We start from the raw sequence: 17,835 nt of genomic DNA on the forward strand, positions 1-17,835 counted from the left end.
ATATCTGCCACTTTAAAATATGTATCTGGTTATTATGATGTAAATGGGTGAGAGGAAAGAACAGCATGGATATAGTGAAATTACTAGTAAACCATTAGAATGTCAAGAGTGGAACTGAGATAAATATTTGCGGAGTAAAATTTGCCACTCCAAAATGTATCCTTTTGGCGTGAGGATTAATTTAGGCTAATAATTTTTAAGAAACAGAGGACCCAGGAAGACCCAGGAAGTCTTTCTTTTTATCTCCCACTTAGCTGCCTAAAGAGTTTAGATTAAGGGCCTGTTCCCACAACAGAGCTATCACCAGAGATACCTGCAGAGAATATGGGCGAGAGGTGGTGGGGAAGCTCGGCAGGGCCTGGAGATCAGTCCCCTCTGTGCCCATAGTCTCCGCCTGGCCCAGCAAACATGTTACCAAACATTTGCTTTTCCATCTCCATGTCAGCTGCATTTTTGAAGTCCCAAACCACTACACCCAACATTCTCTTTTGTCTTCTCTGAAGATGGTCTTTAAGGTGAGGTTTGGGGCCATTTTGTCAAGTTTCTCAGTCTTCCTGGGTCTCTCCCGTGTGCGGTGGAATAAAGTTTCTTCCTCCCTCACAGATAGTTACGTGTGATAATTGTTTAGGAACTAAAATTCATAGAATTTTGGTAACACATTATATATGGCAGAAATGAGAGATAGAACCCGAGACCTATGATGAAGTTTCTGGCCTAACCAACTGGTTGGATGGAAGAAGATTTCGTTTTGGAGAGAAGAGATGATCCTCGGCTTGAGTTTGCACTTTGTAAACTTCCTTTTGAGACATGCAAATGGAATTGTCTAGTAAGCACTTGAACCCATGAGTCTTGAGCTCATCTGCAGGACACGATCTGGAGCTTGAAATTTGTTATGCTTGTTGGGGAAGGAAAATACTTTCCTCTACACTCTATGTTCTTCTGACTGTTCTAAGAATTAAGTTGACAGAGACAGCTTAGCAGGAGAAAATCCAATATAATTACATACTTATGGGGACCCCATAGGAAAAATGAGACTCGAGGACAAATTAGTCAATTGAGGCTTATATGGCATCTGAGAGAAGGAAAAGCATGTAGGGGGCTGGGACTTCAAAGGGGAGGGAAAGATTTACAGGAAGATAGGGAAAAACAAATGCTTGGTAAACAAAAGTTTGCCATGCTATGCACAGACAATGGGACACAGAGAAGGCTTTGATCAAAAGGGCCTTGCTAAAAGGGAACCCTCTTGCACTGTTGGTGGGAATGTAAATTGATACAGCCACTGTGGAGAACAGTATGGAGGTTCCATAAAAAACTACAAATAGAACTACCATATGACCCAGCAATCCCACTACTGGGCATATACCCTGAGAAAACCATAATTCAAAAAGAGTCATGTACCAAAATGTTCATTGCAGCTCTATTTACAATAGCCAGGACATGGAAGCAACCTAACTGCCCATCAACAGATGAATGGATAAAGAAGATGTGGCTCATATATACAATGGAATATTACTCAGCCATAAAAAGAAATGAGATTGAGTTAGTTGTAGTGAGGTGGATGGACCTAGAGTCTGTCATACAGAATGAAGTAAGTCAAAAAGAAAACAACACATACTGTATGCTAACACATATATATGGAATTTAAGAAAAAAAAATGTCATGAAGAACCTAGGGGTAAGACAGGAATAAAGACACAGACCTACTAGAGAATGGATTTGAGGATATGGGGAGGGGAAAGGGTAAACTGGGACGAAGTGAGAGAGTGGCGTGGACATATATACACTACCAATTGTCAAATAGATAGCTAGTGGGAAGCAGCCGCATAGCACAGGGAGATCAGCTCGGTGCTTTGTGACCACCTAGAGGGGTGGGATAGGGAGGGTGGGAGGGCAGGGACATGGGGATATATGTATACATATAGCTGATTCACTTTGTTATACAGCAGAAACTAACCCACCATTGTAAAGCAATTATACTCTAATAAAGATGTAAAAAAAAAAAAAAAAAGGGCCTTCTTTCCCCTCACGTCCCACCCCTGTCTACCATACCTGACTCATATTCATTGTACTTGACTCTCACTATAGCTCTCTTCCTGGGATTGGCCCCCTATCTAAATGCTTTTGGCAGTTAAGGGGGAGGATGTAAAAGCTCTTCCTGAGACTTTTGTTGCTTAAAAAAAAAAATTGTAAAATAATTTGTTCTTCCCTACATGCTCAACAGAAAATTTCCCAGTCCCAGGGGGACTTCCCTGGTGGTCCAGTGGTTAGGACTCCGTGCTTCCACTGCAGGGGGAATGGGTTTGATCCCTAGTCAGGGAAATAAGACCCTGCATGCCACGCAGCCACAAATAAAAAATGAAAAAAAGAAAACAAAAGTTTACTATATTTATTGAGTAACCCTAAAATTCTGTTTTGTTCTTTTTTAAACGGGTAGCTAAAGGCAGGAATGAGACCCTAGGGAGAGGGTGTCAAGTGATAAGAAAGGAGGGCCAAGAACTGAGCTTGAAGTACATCAATATATAAAGGTCAGGTATGGACAATTTTTATTTTCTAAACATAGCTTTTCTTAGGGGACTGTACCCATTCCAAATCCTTCCCAGTCAGTACTTCATCCCAGCTGATTTCATAAACCATGAATTTTGGAGGATGTGAGCAAAGTTAAAATTTTCCTCAGCCAAACTTAGCAACCCAGGAACACAGCAGAGGAAGTAGATGTTTCACCATTAAGTGTGAGACGTGGTCAAGGGAATTGACAGACTGGCCAGAGAGTGGGTCACATGAGTAAGCGGTGCAGTGAACGGGTGGGAAGGGAAGGCAGGGCAGGGGGCCGTTGCCTTGATGAACAGGGAAGCATTGGGGCACTTAATGAGGTTGAAGCAAAGAAATGATGGGAATGAGTTTCTGAGAAATATGAGAGGATCAAAATTTGGCCCAGGACCTGGGATTTTTCCTGTACATTAAAATGGAAAATTGTAGGTAATAAATAAGATCAGAGTGCCATCACACGTCTGAATTAATTTCTAATGATTCAATGAACTTGAAACTGGTATAGAGTTGTTTGGATTTTTTTGGAGGAGGCGCGTTTGAAGAATTGTTCGTTAGAATGCCTTTAGACCACACCTTTCAACTGCTTGTAATTTTAGTTGGGTTTTCCAAAGGAACTTTATAAATGCAAGCAAGTAAGACAAAGGCTCATAGGCATTTGAATCATATCAGGTAGCGGGCATGGTAGACATCTATCTATGAGATCTGAAAAGCTTTGCCTATATTCTAGGCCAACTAGAAGGCAGAGAACCTACTGCCTTGCCTAGTGGCCACATGTAAGAGAAATTGAAGGGAAATTCAACACCTGTATCTTTCTTTCTTTCTTTATTTTTTGCGGTACGCGGGCCTCTCACTGTTGTGGCCTCTCCCGTTGCGGAGCACAGGCTCCGGACGCGCAGGCTCAGCGGCCATGGCTCACGGGCCCAGCCGCTCCGCGGCATGTGGGATCTTCCCGGACCAGGGCACGAACCCGCGTCCCCTGCATCGGCAGGCGGACCCTCAGCCACTGCGCCACCAGGGAAGCCCCTGTATCTTTATTTTTAAAGTAATAGATTATAATGCATTGAATTAAACAGAATACAATGAGGCCATACTGATACAAAATAAATAGATGACTAAATTAAAAGTTTTATACTGAATGGATGTTTACCTGCTATCAAAGTTCCTCCCCACAGGGTACCATTTCACATCTATTAAAGTAGAGAACTGGCCATATCAAATTTTGGAGAGAATGTGAAGCAACGAAAACTCTCATACACTGCTGGTGAGAATACAAGAAGGTGTAACCACTTCTGAAATCAGTTTGGTAATTTCTTATAAAAATTAAACGTTTACTCAACATATGGTACAGCAGTGCCACTCCTTGATATCCACCCAAGAGAACTGAAAACAGGTGTTTACAAAAGTACTTGTGTACCAATGTTCAAAGCAGCTTTATTAATAATGGCCCCAAACTGGAAAAATCTCAAATTGGCATCAGCAAGTAAATGGATAAACAATGAAACAGGACTCAGCCATAAAAAGGAAGAAAATACTGATTCTTGCAGAGCCACAGATGAAACTTCTCAACACTGTGCTGTGGGAGAGAAGCTGGACAGAAAGAGTCCCCATTGGATAATTCTACATGTATGTCAGGAGTCCCACCTGACAGAGAGCTGATTAGTGCTTTCCCAGGGCTGGAATCAGGGAGGAAATTGATTGCAAAAGAGTCCAAGGGAAACTTCTAGTTGAGATGAATGCTCTATAATCTGACTAAGTGGTGGCTACATGGGTGTTTAGATTTGTGAAGAGTCACTGATGTGTCCACTCCCAACGTGTCACTTTTGTTTTATATAAATTCTGCCTCATCAAGTAGACAGAGAAGGAGGGAGAAGAAGAGAATTATACAAAACACACATGGTTATTGTTGCCTCTAGAAGTATTTGAGTGAAAAACAGCTCTTAATTAAATATGTTTTTAAGAACAACCCCCTTCTTACCAGCTCAATTTATTCACATATATTTAACCACATTTAATTATATGCCAGTATTCCTATCATATAGATGAAGAAGCGGCGGTTAAATAAGTGCTCAGAGGTCCTGGGGCCTTCTGCTGACACCCAGATAGGGGCATAAAAAGACAGCTTGGACATATGTCAATTTTAGAACTGGTTATTCTGCCAACACCTCCTGTAGGGAGAGGCTTTGGGTGTGGCAATGAGATAAAAACTGCTTGGAGATGCAGAATGCGTCACAAATAATGGATCACATGTGACTATTTTCAAAACCCAAGGGATTTATCCATGTAAGCTTCACGAGCCAGCACTTTTGAACACCCTCCATGGGTTTAATGCGCACATTGCTGTCCTGGATCACTCACCTGCAAATACTGACTTGGAGATACAAATCAAGCAGAGAGAGGAACGCGTCTCTACCTGAAATCCACTAATGTCTTAGGACTGATCAACGACAGCTCAGGTTCTAATATGGTTGCTATGATTTGGTTTCTACGCAAAGTTAGAGGATGCTGCTGTTGATGATGATGATGATGGTGGTGGTGATGCTGGTCATGCTGATGTCAAAGATGAAGAAAAGAGCAGCAAATATCAGTTGGAGGCATACCGTGTTCCAGATTCTTTAATAAGCATGGAGTCTGTTTATCCTCAAACAACTCAATACAGTAGAAACTCTTCTAAAATCCATTTTTTAAAATGAAGAAACTGAAGGTTAGAGAGATGAACAAAACTACCCAAGGCCCCATAGCTCTTCCCAAAGCCCAGATTTTTATTCAGTTTGTCTGACCCTGAAGTTGCCACATAGGAGGAGGATTTAGAAATGGACATGAACAAAATTTGTTTTTATTGCTAAAGTGGTTGACCTTAATTCCCTGGATTAATTATTTTCCACGTAATCAGATAGTGGATCATTTCATTAGAAGTACTCACCAAATATAATGTTAGAAGTGATATTAGAGATCATTTATACAATGCTCTTCATTTAAGCAATAAAAAACCCCAAATTCCAAAGGCATTAACTGCCTTCCCTGAGGTCACAGGTCAGGGCGGAGCTGGGATAGAAACTCTAACTTCCTGACTCCGGGCCTGGTGTTCTTCATTTACTTTCTTTCCCTTCTCTATTTGATCAATTCAATTTTACACGTGATGTTGCCCACTGATCTGTTATCCTCCAAAAGCACTGAGTGCACAGGTCTGGGTGTATCCATTCCCCTATCCACTCACCTTTGGTCATCATCAACAGGCCCAGGGCTGATCGCCCTGTGGTTCATACCTAACAGATTACATGGGAGTTAAACACTTCCATTTTCTTTAGGGCAATTGTATTCTTTTTTTTTTAATACATCTTTATTGGAGTATAATTGCTTCACCATACCGTGATAGTTTCTCTTGCACCACAAAGAGAATTCAGCCATAGGCATACACATGTCCCCATATCCCCTCCCTCTTGAGCCTCTCTCCCACCCTCCCTATCCCAGCCCTCTAGGTCATCGCAAATCACCGAGCTGATCTCCCTGTGCTATGGGCTGCTTCCCACCAGCCAACTATTTTACATTCGGTAATGTATATATGTCGATGCTACTAAGTTCCCATTGGGTGCTGTCTCCTTGCTCCTCCAATAAATTGGTAGCTAGAACATTGGATATAAGATGTGCAGGGACCAGGAACTGACCAGGTTCTTGAGCACTTGTATTCCCAGACATTGATGTACATGCTGAGCGTGCAAAGATGAGTCCAGTTAGTGGTGGAGACTCATTTGAACAGAAAATATCAATACGATAGAGTTAACAGTATGGAAAAGCTTCACCAGGCACTCTGGGAGGACTGGATTGTGTGGGATAGTTAGGGAGGGGCAGGCAAACAATGCTTCCAGGAGGAGAGCCGCACTCGACACAAATCCAGAAGTGTCTGATTTACATATTTCACATCCAGAATGTCAATGTATTCATATATGGAGGGAAACGTACTATAAGTTTATGGCTAGTTATCCCTGGAAACGTCTTCCGTTGCTTAAGTTCACAGCTCAAGTTGTAAATGAGAAACTTGCTGGGCCACTGCAGAAAAAGAAAAAATTAAAATGAGATTTCCAGCATAAAAAGTGGCTCTGTACATGAGTATCTTTTCTCTTCTCTTTTGCAGATGGTAGTAAGCAAAAGTTAATTAATCTAAGGTAGTTCTGTAGATTCCTTTTTCAATAAAGTCGGGTAAAATGTGGGGACTCATAATTCATGTAAAGGCTGCCAAAGGTGAAAGCACCTGGGGTTGAGCAGGACACCCTGGAGGAAATAAGAGAAAATCAAGAAGAGGGAAGAGAGGGCTTAGCAACCTTCCAGCTTCTGCAGTGATGGAGAAAGCTGGAAAGAGAGCCGCTCCTCTAACGGGAGAGTCTGGATAACACACAAATGCTTGAACTCATCAGAAAGCCACAGGTGCAAGACAACTACCCAGCCTGAAATCTAAGGAAAAAACAAGTACAGTAAGTCCCCTACATAGGAACCTTCGAGTCGAGAACTTTCAAAGATGCAACCGTGCGTTCAGGCGTGAGGGAAATGGCAGCTTGCCTTCCGTCTCCTACTGCTGACGATGCTTCAGCTCTACCGTCTCCCACCTCCTCTCCCTCCTCCAGGCAGTAACTCTTCCTGCCTGTTCACTCGATGCCAGCCCCTGGATGCCAGCTGCTGTACTGCACTACTGTACTCTTCAAGGTACTGTATCATAAGATTTAAAACGTTTTCTTTATTTTATGCGTTTTTTTAATGTATTATTTGTGTGAAAAGTATTATAAACCTATTATAGTACAGTGCTACATAGCTGACTGTGTTAGTTGGGTACCTAGGCTAACGTCGTTGGACTTACAAATTGGACTTAACGAATGCGCTCTCAAACGGAACTCGTTCATACGTAGAGGACTTACTGTGCCCCCAAGCAGAGACAGATGCAAACACTGACATGCCTGGGGCAGACATGGGGGAAGGCAGGGCCCCAGACAAGCGTGAGGGTACAGACCCTCAGAGCCACAGCCACGCAGGGAGTTTATACCCACTGAGTCTTCTCCCCAGAGGCTCACTGGGTGTTCAAGGGAAAGACTGGGTACAGGGCACACTCAGTGGAGAAGGAAGGGGCTGCCACTGCAGGAAGGCCAAAAGCCCCACTTGATTCTTCTCCCCCAAGAATCAGAAGTCGCTAACCTCTGAGACAGGGCAGCAAGCCTTGTCACTCCCATAGCAGCGGTGCAGACCCCCAGGGAAACCTTCCAGCAGTCAGGCCTCCACCCCAAACACAGTGTAAGCCCACAGGAATCGCAAGCCAGGGCAGCACTGAAGGCAACCATCGTAACAACAAAATCCAGACTCAGCTCAGATCCTATCTAGAATGACTCCATACCCCATGCTAATTACATGGCAAAAGAAGAGTCATTCTAAGCATAAAGGCGATCTCCCTCTTTCTCTGCTGTACCACACCCAAAATTTGATATGCAATAATAATCTGTGAGACACACACACTCACAAACATACACAAAGAAGAAAAGAACCCACTGTGCAGAGAGACAAAGCAATCAACAGAACCAGACTCCAGGATGATACAGATGTATGTAGGAACTATCACAGACCCAATTTAAAACAACTAAGATTAAAGATATTAAAGGATCTAGTGTGACCTTACTATGGCTTTTAGAGCAGTATCACAATTTGCATTCATAGACTTATCCATGGCTAGGAACACAGAGTACAGCGTAAACCGCTGCTGTTGGAATAAACCGTGACTCATATTAAACAAAGCAGAATGCTCTGCAATTATCCTATTGTCTACAAAGGTTCACTGTTTTCCATACTCTGTAGTTCTAATAAGTGGTCTTGGTGACTAGTATTTCCAAACATCTGGTAGTACTAGCTCAAGACAGTAAAAACAATGGTAAGGAAAACAGTGCAATGGGTTTAAAGAGAGACGTGAAAGTATATTAATGACCGTATTATCTTACATAAATTTTTGAGTGAGATATGACAGCTGTGATAATCAGATTGTGGGTAAGTGCCTTAACATTAAATGAAAAAACACAAGGTCACTGTAGCAATTGTAAGGACAAATAGAAATTAAAAATAAGAGGCTCAATTCTTCCCGTTGAAAATGAAAGAAGAGATTCCCCTCCCCTCCTTTTCCTCGCAGCATTTACTTTAGGAAATTTGTAATTCTAAGCACTTTCTCCTCTTTGAAATATATATATATATATATATATATATATATATCTCCTTTTGAAGACTAAATAAGCCTTTTGTTAGCTTTATGGGAGAGGAATGTCTTTTTCCATGTTTGAAATGGAAATTTCAGGGGAGATAGCAACCCTACCTCCCAGCTTCTGTTGAAGGGTAGGCACTGAAATCAAAGGGCCAAGTTGCAAAACTGCCTCCCATCCTAAAGATACGAGAAGTTTAATTTTCCTCTGGATAAAAGCAATTAGCTAACCCAGATGGTCGCCCTAATTACCAGGTGAATCTAGGATGAACTCTGTGTGACAAATGGCGCCGTGAAGTCTCTTACCTGAAAAGTTGTTATTGTTTATTGTTTGAGAATATGTATGTAATGTGCTGTATCTATTTGGTTGTATAACAGTTTCTGCCTTTGCAATTTCTTACCGAATTGCCTGGTTTAATGCTTACTTAATAATAAAAGTGTTTTCTCTTTGTGGAAAGAATTTCTGGGTTGGAGGAGGATTATATTTTTAATTATATTTCCCCAACACATTCCACCATGATGGAGACTATGCTTTGTCCCACCAGAAGCCTGCCATGGGAGCTAAAAAATGTGTGCAGTAATTATAACTTGGAAGTTAAACCGAGTAGAATTGTGTGGAGCTCTCCTGGGCACAAAAGCCTTTCTTTCCGTGTCTTATTTGCAGGCAAAAGCCTTCAGCCTCCTAGACCTTCCTGAATACCAAAGGGCAGATTCAAACAGTTGTTAATCAGGGAAGTGAGGGAATGCAGAAACAAAGGAGGAACAATTAAGAAACTATGGGGCTTCCCTGGTGGCGCGGTGGTTGAGAGTCCGCCTGCCGATGCAGGGGACACGGGTTCATGCCCCGGTCCGGGAAGATCCTACATGCCGCGGAGCGGCTGGGCCCGAGAGCCATGACCGCTGAGCCTGCGCGTCCGGAGCCTGCGCGTCCGGAGCCTGTGCTCCGCAACGGGAGAGGCCACAACAGTGAGAGGACCGCGTACCTCACTCGTGGCCCTTACACTGGGGTGAGAAGTAGACACCTGTAAATAAACAAAATATTTACATACATTTCTTTACAAATATCTCTTCATACAAGAATATATATGTATACATAGATGCATATGTGATATGTATGTATATATCACATATGTAATATCTATATATGACTGCAGTATGAACGAATGGAGGAAAAGAAAAACAGGAGGCGATTTAAGAGTCTGTTTCTATTATTCAGAGAAGAAACATGGAGTTTGGATCAGGATAGTAGCAGCAGAGAAGTAGGTGAATTTGAGACATATCAGAATGTAGCGATTGGTTGTGTGAGGTGAAGGCGGGAAACTTGTGGAAAATCATATGAGTCCAGTTTGGACCGCTGGGTGGATGGTGTGGCCACATACGAAGAAAGAGAACAGGAAAAGAGAAGGTGAATTCAGCGTGGGTCCTTAACTTGCTGTGTCTGTGTCACCTGTAGGTGTCCACGGGGCAGCTGGATATGTGGCTGGAACCCAGCAGGGAGACCTAGCAACTGATGCCAGGGAATTGTATCAAAAACAAAATGGGGAAAAAAAAAATGGGGCTCCACAATAAAACTCTAAGGATTTTTAACATTTAAGGGGCAGGCAGAGGGAAAGTTGCAGAGTGCTGTGTCTTCGAGGCAAGGGGAAGCAAGCACTTCAAGAACGTCCCCAGAAAAGCAGGGGCAGAAGGTCTCAGACACTGCCTGAGTGGACGTGTCTTAAAAGCTACTACAACTGATAAGTTTGAGATCCTGAGCGGCACCGTTAGAGTGCGACAAACGGCGCCATCTAGTGGACGATAAGAGGAACAGACGAGAGAAGACCGATTTTCTTGTCTGTTGGAGTTGGAAGGAACTTTAGAAACAATATTGTACAGAGGAATCATAGGCCACAAGGGCTAAGTTTGATTTCTCCAAAATTTACACCAGCTCTCCAGTGAGAGAGCTAGGACTAGTACGTGGCTTGTCAGATCCCAAGCCAGTAGCCTCTTTACACTGAACTGCCTCCAAAGTGTTTGCAGATGACAGGAAGCACTCGGACCCGGACTAACCAGGACCAAGGAGTCCTGGTGTCTCTCAGCTCCTTAAGACCTGCACAAGTTTTGGATCAAATCCGGGTTCCCTGCCCTGCGAAATGTCCAATGCCTTCCCAAGGCGTATATGAATTCTCAGACACCTCCGGTTCCAGAATCTTCCTCCAGTGAATTCTTATCCTCAACTCTACTTCTAGGGCTGTGCCTTTCCCTCAGCCTTGGCATCAATCCAGACATGGAAACAAACCCTTTCCATGGGGCCAGGTTTGAGATAACAACCAAAAACAACCTCACTCAGCAAAAATGAAAAACACCTCACCCAAAGCCAATGTGGAGATGAAGAACTGGGCATTAGGAAGCTTTTCCTTGACAGTATTTTGACTATTCCATGACATTACATGGATTCCCCTTATCTTTTCTGTCTTTGTTGACACTTTCAGAGCAGACAATTGTTTTCATACTGTCTTTTATAGAAAGTGTGACCATATAGTTAATCTTCCAAACCAGACACTTCTGAAAGTGAAAAGGACACCAAAACCAATTAAAATACAGACATACATACACATATATGAAATCTTTACTTGACAAACTGATTTTATTTTATTGGTGGGCTTTGCAAGATTTCTGTACAAAAACTATTTTCAAAAATAAAATGTTATTTTAAAGCAACATGTGTCTGTGCACACAAGCAAAATAGGAGAAAGAAAAAACTTCCTAGAATCGATTATCTGAGCGTTAAAAAAAATATATAAACATAAGCAGAATCATTATTGTCGTGTAGTTTAAACGTTGTCTTAATTATATTGGTCTCTAAATCGGTCACTAGTATTTCTCTGAAGATTGTAGTTTTTCAGTATGATGTATTTTTAACTCTTTCATAAAATTGCCAGAAATTATCTTCAAAGTTGCATTTGATGATTAATAAAATTTAAATTCTTGAGAAAATAGTCTCTCTCTAGGTGCTGAAGTACCTGTTAAGCTAAGAGCAAATTCTGCTACATGAGGAATAGTCTGAATTCAGACTTTATCGCAACGCTTAAATAATCCAGCTCCAGTATTGTCACAGGGACAGTCTCTGTGTCTCTATTCAGAGAACATTTGTTCTACAAGCCAAAAAGTGTCAAATAAGTTATCTCAGTTTATGAGTCTCTTGAATGTTTCATCAGATTTAGATTATGCAAAATTGACAGCTTCCATTTTATTCTATTTGATAAGAAATATAAATGTATCCAATTTAAGAAAGAAAAAAAACAAGTTCTATCGAAAGATACTTTCCACAAGTGCAGTTACAGAATTTCAGAATTAAATCTTGTACACATTTGAGCACCTCGTGTTCTTAAACTTGCTCAGTTCCCCCTTTCTTTTTCAGGAATTAATTTAAATGTCTTCCTGTCAGCAAGTTTTGTGTTCAGTAATTACAATTAGCCCAAATCACCAAAAGCTGAGGTTTGTGGGGAGGTCTGTTCCTTATACGCTTTGATTAGGGACTTCCCCCAAAAGTGAACCTAATGCAACCAAAAGGTAAAGGATTCATTTTCCAAAACAAGAACAAAACTTTTAGACTATTGTAGGACGTGAGTTGGTTTACAGCATAGCTCTTCAAAGATTCAAGTGTTTCTAAAATCCAACTGACGGTGGATTTATAAACAAATTCTGTAGTTAACTTTGTGTATACATTTAAAAATTTATACCTTTTACAACTGCAACTTCTGCTTTGGTAGAATAACACAGCATATCTGGACACAATTATGAATTTTATGAGGACCACAACCGATTTCAGCTCTACTGCTATTTCACTTGGGTGTTCTTAAATTTAGAAAAGAAACTTGTTTTCATTATACCATTGAGGTCACCAAAGTTTCTATTTGTTTTCACTAGAAAAATAAATAAGTTTATCTTTAATGCTGAAACTTTTTAATTAAATTTATTATTGAGTTCATAATACTTCAGGTGTTTTTCATGTGATAGGTGGAAATCCCAAAAGCTTTAGGAACCAGACAAAAGAAAAAGGGAGGCACGATTGAAGTTACGATAAATGATTTTCTATTTGAAACAGCTCCTGACACTGATAGAAAGCTGTCATCATTTAACTGTTTGGGGCATTCTTCTGCTAATGGAACTGAAGCATCTACAGCTAGTGCTTCCTTGCCCTCTGTGCACACAAACACACACACACACACGCACACCCACACACACACACACAAAACCCTTGAATTTGAAAATGAGTTCAGTGATTTAGAAGAATAGTCACATGATTGAATGAAAAATGACACTTCCCAGGGTGCTGCATAAAAGTCCCTTCTCAATGTGGTATATATATACAATGGAATATTATTCAGCCATAAAAAGAAAGAAATCCTGCCTTTTGCAACATGGATGGACTGGAGGGCGCTGTGCTGAGTGAAATAGGCAGCTTCCATTCTCACGAGTCCCGCACATACTCTCTGCCCAACAACCAGGCCTGACGCCAGACTGGTCTGCCCAGCATATGCTGTTCCCTCCCTTGTTTGCCTAACCTTAATAATGCCTGCTGGTTCTGGAAGACTCAGTTCAGATCCTGGAGGGTCCCTCAGACTGAGCTGGGCACCCTTCCTCTGTGCTCCAGTGCACGCTCTAATTCCCCCACCAATCCTACCATAGCTGATTGTTCATTTTCTTTCTTTTTGTTTTGTTTTGTTGTGTTGTGTTGTGGTTTTTTTGACCACACCACGTGGCATGCGGGATGTTAATTCCCCCACTAGGTGTCAAACCCATGCCCCCTGCAGTGGAAGCTCAGAGTCTTAACCACTGAACCGCCAAGGAAGTCCCTGATTGTTCATTCTCTGTATGACTGTGTGCCTTATTCATGTTTTTCATCACATGGCCAGTGTCTAAGACAATAAATGTTTATCCAATGAATAAATGAACGATTGAGTCGATGAAAGTTTTCTTGATAACTTTGCGGATGGGAATAGGACATGATAGTCTGGTCAGGTAGTTTCACAGTTAGGTGGGCAAACAGTTTTGCCTACTAGATGCTCAACACAATTTTATTTAATGAAGAAATATTTCATTTTCGAGCCTGACGTGCTTAAAATTATTGAAAAGAGAAGTGCAAATCTCATTGACTGCCTACTGTAACTCCATTCATTACTGGTGCCCGTGGTCCCACTGGGATGAATTTTACGGCAAAGAAAACCACACTCAGCAAGGTCTCACATTCGCCAGCTCAGACAGGCTGACTCTCCTGCCACTTCGCCATGATGCCTCCTCAGGGATGGGAAAACCTGTTCTCTACCTGGAAAGCCATTGACCTAATTATCCTACTCATTTCGTTCCTGCTTTCCCCTAAGTCAACAAAGAAGAAGAATTAAGGACAAGGGAAAACAGCTCATCCCAGCTCCCTATCACCTGCCTTCAGTGTTGGCTCAAACTCAGCCATCAACTCCAGGCTGTTCAGGAAGGAAAGAGCCCTGTTTCTTTGGGTGCTGTGCTGACTCCCGTGGTGTCCAGAGAGCTCGTCCTCAGGCAGAGAACTCCCTTTATCCACGCGTCCTCCCTAAGCAGTGCCGGGACTAGGGGTGGTGATGGTAATGACCACTTTGGGACCACAGGCTGCCTGAGGAGGAGACAAGGGTGAAGCCGAGGAATCAAGTCCGGTCTCAGCTTGTCATCACCGCCAGCGGGATACCGGCTGCGACAGTCCCGGCTCTTCTGGTGCTCCGTACACACCGAGGTTCCTCACTCCTCACCAGCCCTCTCCTCCCGGGTACTTACATCCTCATAAACATGACCTATTTCTCATCAGCTTATTTGCTCCTAAAATCTATCTACTTCTTTTTTTCCATCGTGGCAAGAACTCTTGATCTGAAATCTACCCTGTGAACAAATTGTTGAGTGCACACTTCTGTGTTGTTACTTGTAGGCACAATGCTATCCAGCAGGTCTCTGGAACATATTCATCTTGCACGACTGAAGCTTTAGACCCAGTAACACCAGCTCCCCCAGCTCCCCTCCCGCCAGGCCCTGTCAACTGCCATTCTACTCTCTGCTTCTATGAGTTTGACTATTTTCGATGCCTCGTAGAATTGGAATCATGCAGTATTTGTCCTTCTGTGACGGGCTTATTGCACTTAGTATAATGTCAAGATTCATCCATGTTGTCACATATGGCAGGATTTCCTTCTTTTTAAGACTGAATAATATTCCATTGTATGTATATACCACATTTTCTTTATCCGTTCATCCACTAATGGACATTTATGTTGTTTCTATCTTTTAGTTATCATGAATACTGTTGCGATAAACATAGGAGAGCAAATATCTCTTGGAGATCCTGATTTCAATTCTTTTAGATATATACACGGACCTGCGATTACCGCATTACACGCTAGTTCAGTTTTTCGTTTTTTGAGGAACCTCCATACTGTTTTCCTTAGTGGCTGCACCATTTTACATTCCCACCAACAGGGTACAAGGGAAAATCTATCTACTTTTAATTGGCCTAATTTTACGTAAGGATCATTATCTTACCAAAGCAAAATATTGAATTTTTGATGATGATATCAGCAACAGTAATTATAAGAGTAGTAATAATGATGATGTGATTATGCTTTTGTTTCTCTTGCACATTTTACTGAGTACTGAAGGAGGCCACTAGTAGCCTATACAGCGCCTTGTGTGAATTAAAAAGAGTGACCCTTCCTCAGACTGACACAGCCCCACCCCCTGGTGCACTGCTCTATGAATGGAATGCCAGCCTGATTTCAGCCCTTTCTCACCCTCTCTGTAGGGTGTCCTTGTGCAGTGACTAACCTACAGAACAGTACGCAATGGTGCTCATGTAGGGGGAACCCAAATAAAGAGTAGAAGACTGGATAGCCTGCAGGAAAAGAGCCAGGTCTGTGCTTACAACTAGACAGGAAAAAACAACCACACGATGTCAGGAAGCCTGTTTTTTCTTGTCTTGCCCCTTTCCGCCTCCCTTAATAAACTCCTTTCTGGGACTGCTGGAAAGGGAGTCTTTTCACAACCGATGGAGGTCCTAGAATTGGCAAGGAGAGTCTCTGCCTCAGGGGTTTCCTTCCTCCTGCCATAGTGGGGGGCCATAGCTATCATGCTCTTCACTGTGGGGAGGCCGACCTTGGTTCCAATGTCAAGAGGAGAGTCAGCTCAGTCAGACCCTCGCCCAGGCTTTTGGCAATGGAGGCACGGTGGGTTCCGTGTGCATGGAAGGGCGAGCGCTGGCTCAGGCGGACAAGATCTGTCTCGGGCAGTGAACTACTGGCAGGAAGAGGAATCTCAGAGATCATTGAGATAAACGCCTTTCCTCATATTCGAATGGAACCCCAGCCCTCGAAAGGGTGAGTGGCTTGGAGCCGGAATCCAGGCTTCCCGCCCACAGGGCAACTTGACAAACCGAGGTTTCCTCCTCAAGCTGATATTGGTAAATTTACCTTCCCCAGAACTTCCTCCACAAAACAAAATTCCTCCAAGGTGCAGTATGACCAGCAGGTTCAGAGGTCCTATAAATTTAAGAAACCAGTCTTCACGCCTCCCCCGGAGAGTCACAAGGCACATTGACTGACTTCTCAAAAGCTGAGAAAGGACTGCAGACCCTGGTTGACTCTGTTCAACCCAAACTTTTCAAGACTTTTTAACCATGGACTCCGATTTTCATATCAGCTTCTCATCTCCACAGAACGACTGTTCTTCCAGGCTCACTTTCAGAAATACTGAGTGATTTTTTTTAAGACAGCAAAGAAGCCTTTGTTAGGTCTAAGAGACAGCCACGGCAACTCAAACCCATGGAGGACCTGCCCAAGCAGATGCTTTTTTCCCATCAATCAAAAGCATGTATTGCTATTTATCCTTTGTGGGAGGCACAAGAGAGCCTGTGGTAGAGTCAGGGAGGGCTCAGTCCATGAGCTCAGGGTCTGGCCTGAGCTACATGGGTCTGGCCAGGCTTCTGGAAGGCGAGGAGAAGTTCCAGGGGCACATCAGGATCTATCCCATCTCTAGAGGAGAATACTGCCATCTACACTCTTCGTGGCAGGACCTGGGGGGTCAGAAATAGTCATTTACTATTAGTGAAAACACTTTGATCCCCTCTTGAAAGCCCTCACAAACGAGCAGCTATTATTGTTGAGGTGGATGATGGTGACCGGGACAGAAGCCATTGAACAGGGGAATGCCCATCTCCTAAATCTTCCCACCATAGCGGGTGGAATTGAGGGCAAGGATGTTGTAGAAGCAGTTTCAGGTCTAAGAGCAAAAATTTAAAAAGAGAAGGCTTACAAATGTGGTGTTAAATAGCAAATGGCATGCAGTTGACTGAATACGACCCCTAAGGAAAAAGCTCAGAATTTTCAAAAAATGTATTAGCTAACCAGGAATGTTTGAAAAGTAAACATTCCTAGAAGCCTTGCTTATTATGTAAATATGTAGCTAAGGTTTCTCCTTATCTACATTCATTTGTCTTATATTTAACATAATATTTCATTTTAATGTAAACAGAAGAAAATCTGCCCTTGAAGGTAATGGTTTAATTCACCAAGTGAAAACAAGTTTTTAATTGTTATTGAAGTATAGTTGATTTACAATGTTGTGTTAGTTTCAGGGGTACAGCAAAGTGCTTCAGTGCCATATATATATATGTATATACACATATATATATTCTTTTTCAGATTAGTTTCCATTATTAGGTTATTACAAGATATTGAGTCTAGTTTTCTGTGCTTTTCTTGTTGGTTATCTATTTTATATAGAGTGGTGTGTATATGTTACTCCCAAACTCCTATTTTATCCCCCCACCCTCCCCTTTGGTAACCGTAAGTTTGTTTTCTATGTCTGGGATTCTATTTCTGTTTTGTAAATAAGTTCATTTGTATTATATTTTTAGATTCCACATATAAGCGGTATCAGATGATACCAAGTGAAAATTTTTTAATGCAACCAAACGCATAGAGATTATAAACATGGGCTCTGGAGTCAGAGAGCTGAGGTTTACATCCTAACAACGCAACTTACTAGCCTCACGTGCTCAGCGAGTTTCCTCGT

This window comes from Orcinus orca, chromosome 15 (assembly GCF_937001465.1).
Source record: "Orcinus orca chromosome 15, mOrcOrc1.1, whole genome shotgun sequence".
NCBI classification, from domain to species: domain Eukaryota; kingdom Metazoa; phylum Chordata; class Mammalia; order Artiodactyla; family Delphinidae; genus Orcinus; species Orcinus orca.